This window comes from Bactrocera tryoni, chromosome 2 (assembly GCF_016617805.1).
Source record: "Bactrocera tryoni isolate S06 chromosome 2, CSIRO_BtryS06_freeze2, whole genome shotgun sequence".
Taxonomy (NCBI): domain Eukaryota; kingdom Metazoa; phylum Arthropoda; class Insecta; order Diptera; family Tephritidae; genus Bactrocera; species Bactrocera tryoni.
In genome coordinates this window covers 63,224,416-63,236,672 of record NC_052500.1, presented here as the reverse complement: position 1 = coordinate 63,236,672, position 12,257 = coordinate 63,224,416, and the positions used below count along the sequence as shown (strand labels likewise).

General features: G+C 38.7%; 1 protein-coding gene across 1 annotated transcript in view; it reads right to left on the bottom strand.

Moving 5' to 3' along the window:
• Positions 1-12,095, bottom strand: part of LOC120769137 (nuclear hormone receptor FTZ-F1 beta) — a 94,208-nt gene extending 82,113 nt beyond the window's left edge. Inside the window, exon 1 of the mRNA XM_040096009.1 lies at positions 11,366-12,095. The gene's annotated coding sequence lies outside the window, so the exon portion shown is untranslated. The remainder of the gene's footprint in view (positions 1-11,365) is intronic.
• Positions 12,096-12,257: the final 162 nt, after the last annotated feature.

The following is a 12,257-nucleotide window of genomic DNA, read 5'->3' as shown; positions in this document are numbered from 1 at the left end:
AAAATTGGATATTTGGAAGACATTTTTACAAAAAAATAAAAGTTTCAGAGAAAATTTCGCGATGTTTTCTTCAAATAGTTGTAATCAAAGAAAAAAATTCTTCGTCCAAGCCTTTAAGAATTGTATCTCAAAGACTTGGTTAAAATTTCATGAAGATCGCTTGAGTAGCTCTCAAGAAATCTTGCCAACCGACTTCACAAGTTCTCAAGGCAGTATCTCCGAAAATATTACTCGGATCAGCTGGAAAATGTAGCACAATATTCTAGAGGTGTTATAGAATTTAATAAGACAATTAAAATAATTTGATTTTTTGAAAACCGCAAACCCATGTAACCCTTAAACCCTTAAAGAACCATCGGAATGAGTTAATTGAATAGCTCCTTTGAATTTTTAGGTTTTTGGAGCTTTTTAGGCGCTAATCAAGTTACGGATACTGCGCTGTATTTCAGTTCACATTTCAGCTTTCTAGTTAAGGAGTTCGGCTCAAAAGAGAAATATGTAAATAATAAACTGAATGCAATAAATCAAAAAAACAAAATTTCTGGAAGATGTCTCTTAGGTGTCCAAAATATAGACAGACCTAGTCTCAATTCATGTGCAACAACTAGAACGGTGTTTTATTATGTTTTCGTATAATGAGTCATCAACAAGAACTTCGCTTGTGGCAGAGGGCCAAGTAAATAGTTGCTACAATGAAAAAGCTTGGAAATTATTAAAACAAAAAAAACAAAACAAATAAAAAATAAAATAAGGTAAAATAAGTCTGGAATGAGATTTTTATTACATTTTGCACATCTGTGTACAAGTGTAATTGCGAGCGCTTACGAGTACGCGTTGCGCACAGTTCTTGCTCCAATAATTCATTACAAGATCCAAAAAAACCTGCTCAAGCCAACAACTTGTTGGGGGTATTGCCAACTACAATAAGAACAGCCATAAGCGATGAGTGTGGCTTTTGGAATTAACAACAACAAAAACATACGGGTGACAACAACAACAAAATGAGAATACAAAAACAACAATAAGAGCAGCCATAAGCGATGAGTGTGGCTTTTGGAATTAACAACAACAAAAACATACTGGTGACAACAACAACAACAACAAAATGAGAATACAAAAACAAAAATAAGAACAGCCATAAGCGATGAGTGTGGCTTTTGGAATTAACAACAACAAAAACATACTGGTGACAACAACAACAACAACAACAAAATGAGAATACAAAAACAACAATAACAATAATAACAGCGTTAACAAAACCTACAATAACAACAAAAAATCACAAAACAACAAATGAGTGCAACAACACAGCTGTAGTACAGAAAGCGGATTTCTGCTGTGCAACAACGCGGTCTGTTTCGGGCGACAGTTGCTTTGCTGTTTCAGTAACACCAGCTAACATATGTATGTTTGGATGTGTGTGTACAATTACCAGTCCGCATTTGCTTGTCGCGTGAGCTTGTTACGTTTGTGTTGCAGCAACACGTTCCGGCTCGTGTGCGCTGTGGCGGTTGTTGTGACGCAGCATGTTGGCAGCAATTTTCAACGGCACGACAATCACAGCGCATACAAACAACAACAAATAAAGTAAAATAACAAGAAACAATTTTAATCTCTATAATACCCTTCACAATTAAAAAAGTTACCATGCAAAAACTCGATTTTGATCGGTCAGTTTGTTTGACAGCCGTTGTCGGATCTGTACAATATTATTGCCGATTGTACCATTTCCTTGGACAATAGTTCACGCCAAAATTTTTATTTGCAACGATTTCAGTGTGGTCGGTTAATTTGTATGCCAACTATACGAGGGCTACATATATTCTGGCCTAGGGCAACACTAAGTGTTGCCAGGTGCACTCTGACATTTCCATTGGAAAGTTTGACATTTTTTAGCATAACATCACTCAGAACGTTTTGCCATTTAATCGTGAATTGTTTTATTTACAGGGAATTAAAAATTCATCTCGGCCAAAAATGGAATTAACTCGTGAACATTTTCGTGCGATCATTTTTCACAACTTTCGACGTGGATTATCACGACAAGAGTGCATCGATGAACTAAAATCTTTGTTGGCTATGGCTATGAAGAATTCACCATCCTCAAAGACGAATTCCGTGAAGGCACGTTGTGCCAGAAAAACTGGTACTTGAACTGATAATGCAAGACCGTCATGTAACCTACCTTCAGATAGAGGCATGCCTATGCATTTCTCCCACCAGCATACATTCAATATTGCATGAACACCTGGCCGTAAAAAAGGTTTGTTCTCGTTGGATCCCGCACAAAAAACAAAATAAAACATTTTCGTTGATAAATATGCCTATTTACATTATTAGGCCAGAAATATCTATAGCAACCTACGCGTGAAAATAGGTCGTCAATTAAAAGAGATTTCCTTACAAAGTTTTGATTTTGACCGATCAGTTTTTTTGCCAGCTTTATGTTATAATGGTCCGATCTTGAAAATTTCCTCGGACATTGTACCATATCCTTGGACAATAATTCGGACGAAATTTGATGAAGATATCTTGTCGAATAAAAAATTTTTCCATACAAGGCCTTGATTTTGATCGCTCAGTTTGTATGACAATATCGGCAATTCCGACAAATAAGCACTTTCTTGGGAAGAAAAGAGCTTATGCAAAATTTCAGAACGAGATCTCAAAATATGAAGGAGTTGGACAGATGGAGATGACCAAGTCGGCTCAACTCATCATTTTAATCATTGATATATACAAGTAGGTATATATTTGGGGTTTCTGACATTTCCTTCCGGGTGTTACAAAACCTCGTGGCAAAATTAATATACCTTGTTCGGGGTATAAAAAAATTACAGAGACTGCAAGAGAAAAATTGCTAAAGTAGAGCGAAATCAGTGCCGAGAGAAGCGAAAAAAAGGAAGGGTACATGAAGAAAACAACAAAAACCAGCCACACAGCAAACACGTTTCGACAAGACACCAGAAAAAGCAGGCCGCTAAGGTGACTAACAAACAGAGTCACCAACAAAACACCAAACAGGCAGCCGTAACAAGCAACACGCGGCGGCTCAAAACCGCGACGCCTGCGCGTCAGTTAAGCGCGAGAAATAGAGACAAAAAGAGGCCAACAGTGCCACAACAATTGAAGCAGGGTCTCTTATGGCACGACGGCAGCGCCAAGATGGGTGCATAACCGGGTGTCACAGACGTCGGTTACATAGAATTATGGGCAAAAGCGCGACAATGTGTGACGAAGATGATAACGACGACAGCAACAGCAAGTACAAAGAAAACATGAGTAACAACAATAAAAATAATGGAGAAAAATCAGAACAGTGAGACATAGTACAAAAGCAGGCAATGAGACCACGTTAATGAAGCTAATGTGGCTGATAATGAAGATGACGAGTATGATGATTAATGATGAGGACTATCATAATTAAGAAGAGTAGTATGATACTTAAAATATGTAGTATGAGTATAGCCTACTGATGACAAATACGATGATGGTCATGATTTGGAAGATGATGATCGCGGCGCAACAACGTTCCAAGCGCAACAACTGCAGGCAATTTTCAAGTGATTAGTCATCAACGCCGCAACTTTCTACGAGACATCGCCAACAAAAAAGCAAACAAACAAAGCAAAACAAAATCAAACAAGTTCAACAAGACTCCGCCGAGTCATACAAACACACCTCAATACCTTAAAGGCACTAAGAATTGTAAAATAAAAACAAATAAAAGAAATGCGCAGATCCAAGAAAAATACGCGATGCGATGCGACTGCCGTAGCGACCAATCGGCCGACCTGAGGCACCGACCAAGCAAAAGGTAAGCGCACAAACAGAAAGTGGCAACCAAAGTAGCATTAAAGCGCCCAACAACAAGCAGCGAGGTTTCAAGAAAACCTGCCGGATGGGCAAATACAGGCCGGTGTGTAGACGTGTCGACGAACGTACGAACGAACGTTGGTAAGAAGGCTAGTCAAGTTGTAGGTACGTAGTAAGTTTGTATCGAGGTAAAACATACATACATACTATGTTGACTTGCACCTCGTTTAGGCCGGACCTGACGCTTGGCTGGCTGTAGCATCATGGTCGCATAGCGAGACGACATGGTTTCGCTTCATCAATAGCCGAGCTGTAAAATATTGAACTAAATAAATATAAAAGCAGTAAATAAATAGAAAAAAAAAAGAAAATATTAAATTCGTGGAAGAGTATAAATAGAAGACGAATCGCAGCACCACGTCAGTATTTAGAAAAGGAGGCAGAGCAAACAATTAAGTTTTGTGGTTGCCTAATGGATCTTATTTTCATGAGGCTGGATACTAAGTTGATCCTACCTTTTTAGGAATCTAGAGAACCGAATTTTGCAAGCAAATCCAAATTAGAAGTGGCGTTAATTACCGACCCAAATAGGATTATAAAAACAGTCACCTAGATTTTCCAGTTTTATATCTTTTGCCAACTGATCCAAATAAAGTTAGAAAAAACAGCCTTTGGTCCGGCAAAAACCCTGGTAGCTTCCGGTATCGTAGTACCGACTCAAGCGGGAATTGATCTGTATCCTATATTCTTGATTTGTACTTTTTTTAGAATTTAAAAAATCTGTTTAGGTGGACTTTTATAAATGTAAGTGTACTGATCCACTTAACATATTAGATGTGTCTTCTGAGTGTAGTTAGTGGCGCGAGGAAACCCATATAACCCCTTAAAATTTTCGTTGGAAGTAGATATCTTTCTGGCACCGCGGTATATGTATCAATGCCCATTCTTCTTTATCTTTATGCAATCTTAACTTTAATAGAATGATTAGACGTAGGTTCGTTGCGATGCCCACAACTCCTAGGTAAGGATCAAAAAGACCGTCGCATATCGACAAAACGCCTATAGCCAGCCACAAATTTATGGAGGCGGTCAAAACCTAGGAGTATTCCAGCCGATACGCCGAGTTCCGACAAAGTATGTGCGTATCTGAGATGCTTTCAACCTTAGTCTGGTGAATGCTGGACAGATGGCTCCACCTCATACTTATCTCTGCAGTACTGAAAAGTTGCAGTTAAGACACCTTTTACCGGGACAATGTACAGTAAAGACACCTTTTATGCTCCAACCTCACAAGTATTGGTTACTGATCAACGCTTGGTGAGCTCACGCGAGGCTCATAGTTTCCACGCACTGGTCGTCACCATCCTGATGGGATTTAGGTAAGTATTCTCTGTTGTTGTTGTTGTTGTTTTAACGGTTTATCAGTCCCCTTTATGATGGTAAGGGTTATCTGTGTTGTCCTCGACGTCATCTAACGGGAGGCACAGGAACCGTGCTGTTTTGACGGGGTCGGACGAAAGGGAGGAGGGTGTTAGATGAGTGGGGTAGGTAGGGCATGCAAAGAGGTGGTCAGTGTCATGCGGAGACTCGTTGCATGCAGGACATACATTGGGTATGTCGGGGTCAATTCTGGATAGGTAGGAGTTTAACCTGCTACAATATCCAGAACGAAGCTGCGTTGTTGGTCACTCGCGTTTCTCGCGGAAACTCGAGCTCTTCGTCTTCGAGCAATGGGTTGTGGCCTGGAGGATTGGAGCGGGATGAAGGTTGGGGGGGTAAGTCAGAGTGTGAGCTATGTTGCCTGTTTGAGCTCCTGGGGACCGTGGAGGTCCTCTGTTGACCACTCGGGGTGAGCGGCGGGGCAGCACGCGAACAATATGCAGATTGCACAGGCGTAGAGGCTGGTGTCGCAGTATTGCGTAGGCAACATGGGGCCACGGATCTCGTGGTCCACTCCCTGTGAGTCTTAAGGCCTGAGCAGGAGGGGTTAAGATGGCTCCAGCCATTGCATGTATTACACCTGACCGAGGTGGAGTTTGGATGGAGCCTTTTTGCGCATACGCAGCAAAAAAGTTCCTCCGGGCCCGCGTTGGACTCGATGTAAAAGAATTATCAAATTGTTTGCATTAGAAGTAAATGTAGTCTCACCCTTTCTACATATGCTGGGAGGAGTGTTCTCTAAAAACTATCTAGCTATAACGGCATCTTTTGTTATTAGATCAGGTTATACATCTAGATGTACAAATCGGTCAGACCCAACAGAAGGTATGTACCGGAATATATTTATTTCGTTGTTAGTTTCATGATATTAAATCAATTTATACATCTAGAAGTCCGGGTCGACCAAAGCCGGCAGAAAGAAGACACAGGAACAAATATAATTCACGATAAAAGTATAGAACTACCAAAAGAAGTGTTTCAAAGAGAATCTCCTAAGGATAAGTCAGACCTGTACAGAATATACACAACATTCAATATGCGAAATTAATCTTTGACACCCACAGCTTCCTCCATTTAGTTTCGACTCCGTCAGCCAAATATCTGGGATAACATGACCCACATCCGCCGGTCTTAAGTAATCGGAACGGATCCATATTTCTATCCGATCAAGGACTCTCAACTGGGCACTATTCTTCGAAATTACCTCAGGAAAGTACTTTGGCGCTCCAACAACAACATTACCTGTTTTTTTTGGACCTACAATTACTTGTTGACGAACTTGGACTCATCACAACAACGACAAGCCCAAGTCTACATGAACTTTTGCGTATCAGTCTAACTTCAAACGATCTTCTAACGCTATTTTAAGCTTTTTGTGAGCCGCTTTCCACCGGCTACCATACCATGAGATCTATTCTTTCTATGTCACATTCTAAGTAATGTTTTCCTTTCTTACTTTTCTTTCTGCCAGCGCTCACATTGCCTCCATCTAATACTCGATGTTACCGAGTATCCACAAAAAGCTGCTTACAAAGTCGGTAGAAGCCATGGCTTCTACAGCTGCGACCATTAGACAGCACATCAAACTCTCTACTGCTACTTTTATTTTTGTTTTTGCCATTTGTGTTGTTTGCATTACTTCCTGATGTTATTGGCTTGCTGGTCGACTAGACTGAAATCTACTTGCTTTGCGCGAAAAATTTTTCATTAGTACCAAGCTTCTACATCGACGTCGTCGCGTTCTTCTACGTCTCACGTCAAGTATTTATTAATTTGCTTTCAAAGCACAGCAAGCACATGATTTCTCCTCATATATTTGCTTTAGCCTCTTCTGCTTCTGCGGCGTCTTCGTCGTCAATTTCTTAACCTTCAGCAGGCAGATTTTTATTGCTATTGCCACGATAAAGTCGTTATACCACCGACCGCTTGGTCGCCAGTTGCTGGCGCGTTTTTTTTGCTGTTCTTGTTGTGTTATTTTTCAATCAACCTCAATTCTTGGTGCTGTGTTAATTTGATTAGATTCTTCATGCTGCTTCTTGGCTTGATTTCATTTAGAGTTAAGTCGCAAGTTTTTTTTTGTTTTGCATAAGTAAAATCGCTTTGTGGTTATGTGAAAAAACATCGGTTTTAATTTGTGAAGTCAAAGAGTTGCTACTCAGCTCGTAACACGACGGGGTTGCTCATTGTGACTCAACTCTATTGTGGTCAGGAAATTGATACATACATATATTTGCTAAATCATAAACTTTAAATTGAAGCACTTACTTAGTTGGATTTCGACGAGGTTCCAGTGCGTTAAACTGGCGCTTTTAGGAGTTTGCGACAATATTACATCCCACAGGGGTATTAGAACAGATTGACTCTCTACCGAACCCTACTTGGACGTTGTAACGGGTGATTCAAGTAGAGGTACTTTTTGCAATACCCTCTTTCTGACAGATCACGCGTGAGTCGTGTCAAGCATGGAAAGACTTACACCTGAAAAACCTTTATAAATCGTTCAACTTTATTAAGAAAATTCACGTTCTGTAAAGAATATGTTGCGCGCGCTTCGCTCAACTTATGCTCAAGGTAATCGTCCTACTAAGCTTACTATTGGCAACACCATCACCCATCTTGGGAAACCGCATCATTATTGGATAATATTTTCCCGAATAGAAGACGTATAGCAGCCGTAGCTGAGAGTGTTCACGAAGACCGTGGAGAGTCGATTCGGCGCCGTTCGCAGCCACTCGGACTGACGCATGGAACGACTTGACACATTTTACGTCGAGATTTTAAATTGAAAGCGTACAATATAGAGCCGCTCGACCTTCCCAAGCGACATTGTTTCGCTCTATGGACTCTTGAAAAGTTTGAAGAAGATCCGACGAGCCAAGTTTTGTTCAGCGATAAGCAAAATTGCCGCATTTGGGACGAAGAACACTTCGGTGAGCAGTTAATTTCACGTTTTGGGACGGTCGATTGAACACCAAGATCTTGTTATGTCACACCGTTAGACTTTTTCCTGTGGGGATATGTAAAGTCTAAAGTCTATGTGGACCTTCTATTCAGGCCTTGGTATAGAACACCACGCGTGGCATCCGCCAGTTAGCAAAAATTGCTACAACATAGTTCTAGGAATAACAAAAACATATATATTTCGAACCATAACTACATGTAAAAGTGGGTGACATAGGACAATGTGAAATGAAAACGGTTGTGGTCGGATATTGTTGAGCCGCTAACCAAGCCAGTATTGATGGTCAGGAAGGTTTTGGCAGGCAGGGATTCATCTAAAATCTGGCACAGCCAAGTTCTTGCTGCGGACCTGTACTGTTAACAATTGGACCGCCTGTAGAATGCAATCTCACAGAGGTGGCCAACTTTGGCCAATAGAAGAGGAATACGGACAAAGATTGATAGGAACTCAACAGAAGCTCCGGGAGCCTGGTTGGTACGTTCTTATGCATTCATGTTGCCCAACGACTGCCAAGTCCTACAACAACAAAAACAACATAGCATACAGCCATACTGCCATACAAACGGATTGATCGAAAATCAAGTACAACCACTTCTTCCTAACCTCATTTCAAAGTGAACCAAGACATGGAGAATTCTTTTGCTTTAGAAAAGTATAAATAAGTTAATGGCAAATAATAAATGAAGAAGACTTGACAGAAATGCATTTGGTAAGACATTTAACGACTTGATATTTTGCTGATAATAAAATGAAATTTCATTGTACAAAGTATGACTCAAAACGGCCAACGGCTGCGGTTAACAGATACCGGAAATTACTGCAAAAATATTACAAAAAAAGTAAAAGAAAATAAAATCAAGACAAAAGTAAGCAGAGTGCACTGAGAGTGCAAAAGTGTATTTAATGTTCAAATTAAAAAAAAAAAAAAACATAATAAGAATTAAAAAAAAATAAAAAAAAGTATTTAATAAAATTAAAAAAAAAATTGTATTGGTCGTCCCAAGCTTTCTTTTTATATTGGTATTTTTATGTCTGTATATACATACATACATATGTACATATGTATGCAACCATTCCCGATATTTGTACTTTTTATTTTTATTCTTCTCATTTTTTGGCTTTAAGAAATAATAATAAAAACTGTGACCCAAATCTGCAGAGCAAGGTGGCCAAGCGGTTAACGCCATTGAAACACCACGAGCGCACGAGGAGTGGAGTTGTTTGTCGTGTGTATTTATTTTTGTTTTTGTTTTCGCTGTCATTTCACCGCTACTCTACACACCTATTTTGTTTAATTTCATTTTGCCTCGTGCTTTTTACTTTTTTGCTTTTGTTTTGGTATTGTCTTCTGTCGCTGCAATTTTATTCGGTTTCTGCGGTGAAGTTTTTATGTTCGATGCGCTTGCTTGCGCTTTACCTACTTGTGCTTTTTATGGATTTTTCATTTTTATTTGATTTTTCTTTTTTTTTGCTTTGTTGTAGCTTTTTTCATACACCTTTTGTTACCCTTCATTAATTTAACAATGTTTAACGCTGAACTCTTGCAAATTGAGGTTTATGAGTTTTAAGCTGTTGCATCGCCTTGTTGCTGTTGTTTCGCTTCTTATTATGCCCTTGTTGTTGTTGTTGTTGTTGTTGCCATTTCTCTTTTTTATTATGCTTTTGTCCTGACAGCCACCATTGAAGGTTAAAGTGCGACAGTTAATTGGTAGACAACTATCACCGTTAAATATTTAATGTACCGCTGAAGAAATGCTTAAAAGTCTGTAGCGAAAAGCTGCAAATTCGAATTGAATACATACATTTGTATGTATGTATGCATTTATGGCATGTATAAATTGAAATTTATCGGTTTTCGGTGTGGAAATCGCTTTCGAGGTGACATTTAAGTTATTTATTTGATATAGATTTTTCGTTACTGAGAACTTCATTTATTTATTTTTAATTTTACTCAGTGAACAGGACTTTTTTCGAACCAAGATACATACGGACGAACTTACATACATATATTATATAATATATTAAAAAGCCGTCAGGATACTTTTAATTATATGAACTTTTAACAGTGACAGCTGTTGCTTTATTAACATTTTGACAAATTTTGAGACAGAGAATCATTGAGACGTGTGTTTCCTTGAAAAATACTGCTGAAAGTAGCATTGCCGATTTCAGGATCGCTAAAAACCTACCTCAAAACATTTTTTACAACTTGGACTCGAATGACCATCGGTACAATTTGACAAATTCGAGCTTACATTTCAACTGTAGTTGAGTCTGATTTATTTATCATTTCTCAATAATTCAATATTTTTTACATAGCTCTATTAACATCAAGTAGAACAAATCGAAGGATATTACTCGTAGCAGAGTAATTAATAAATTTTTTAGACCAGCAGAAAGCAGCGCAAAAAAAAAGATATTTTGACGTGAGAATTTTCTATTGAAACTAGGCTACTTTTCTAATAATGTCAAAATAAAGTAAAAATAAAAAGAAAAAATAAATGTCGCAATAAACAAATTTTTAAAACAAATCCAGGTACCACTGCAACCAAAGACTTTATGCACTTAGTACATATGTACATATTTCCACATGTATGTATGTAAGAATGTAAATTTGCATAAAATAGAGTCCTTGTAAGAATGAAGCACATTCACGCTGCGCTTAGCAACCTTCAAAACTACGACATGCAACCGAAAGCAAGAACACAAAAACTCAACCGTGACTCCATTACAGTTAGCCTGAATATTAAAAATTTACACAAAAACTTTAATTAACACTACAATTTTACTATGAAAACCGTAAAATATGCTAAACCGAAAAAAAAACAAAAACAAAATAGAACACAAATTGTTAACACACACAGTCAGTTCCAATGGCTGATTTAAATTTTAACAACCAACAGGATTTCAAGTGTTTTTTCTCACTCCCCACCATACGTAACCTGTGCCATAAAACTCGTGGCAACATTGCAAAAGCGTTGCACCTTTAATGCTTTTTATTGTTGTCATTACAGTTGTTGTATGCAGGCATTGCATGTTGCTTGCATGCATCAACCATATACACACACACACACAATACACTTGCTTAAACAATGCATGTGTGCGTGTTCTCGTATTGTATTTTGTTTTTGTAGCTGTGTTGCTTACCTTTGTAGAGTTTATTGACATTTGCAATGCTTCGCTTTACATTTTTTCCAATCGTCCAACGCTTTGCTACGTACTTCTCTGCTTTACACACGCTACACACAACGCTGCAGCGTGCACGCTGCTCTCGTTTGCTCTCTACAACTGCCTACGCTGCAGCCAGTATTGTTTCGTTCACACGCTCTCTCTTTTGCTCTCACTGGCACATACGTAGGTTCGGTGCTGCTGCTGCGACGTTTTGTGCTCTTCTAACATACACTAGTGTGCGTTAGATTGTTTGTAATTACAATTTGTTTAATTATTTTCTTTATAAAAATTGCGTTATTTATTTTATGGGAATATCACTGCACACTAATTGGTAATATATTGCCGAAATTTTTGTTAATTCACTACATAAATGCTTGCTTGTGCGTCTGCTGTGCAAATACTGTCGTTATTTCTTATTGGAATCAATCACTCACTCTCTGCTAAAAACACACAATACGCAACGTTACTTTCCACTTTTTAATGCACACTATAGCGCGCTCACTTGCACACATGCCTGACCAGTTAAAGTGGCACTGATTTGCTTTTGCTACTATAACACTTTGTTATTGTTGTTGTTTCGTACAAAACTAGGCGCTTGGCGGATGACACTTGATTTTTTGTTTACACTGCATTGAGTGGGCACAATGAAATATGAAATAAAGAACAAACAACTATACATTTGTATACGATTGTTGGACACATGTACATATGTACGTATCGGTCGCTCTGGTTCTTCACTTCTTTGCTTTCCACTGTTCTCAATACTTGTTTTTTTGTTTAGATATGTTCACCTGCGCAGTATCGGAAGGGGAAGGGATGTATACAGCAATAAAAGCAGAATATTTTAAATAACCTTCAACTACTTTTT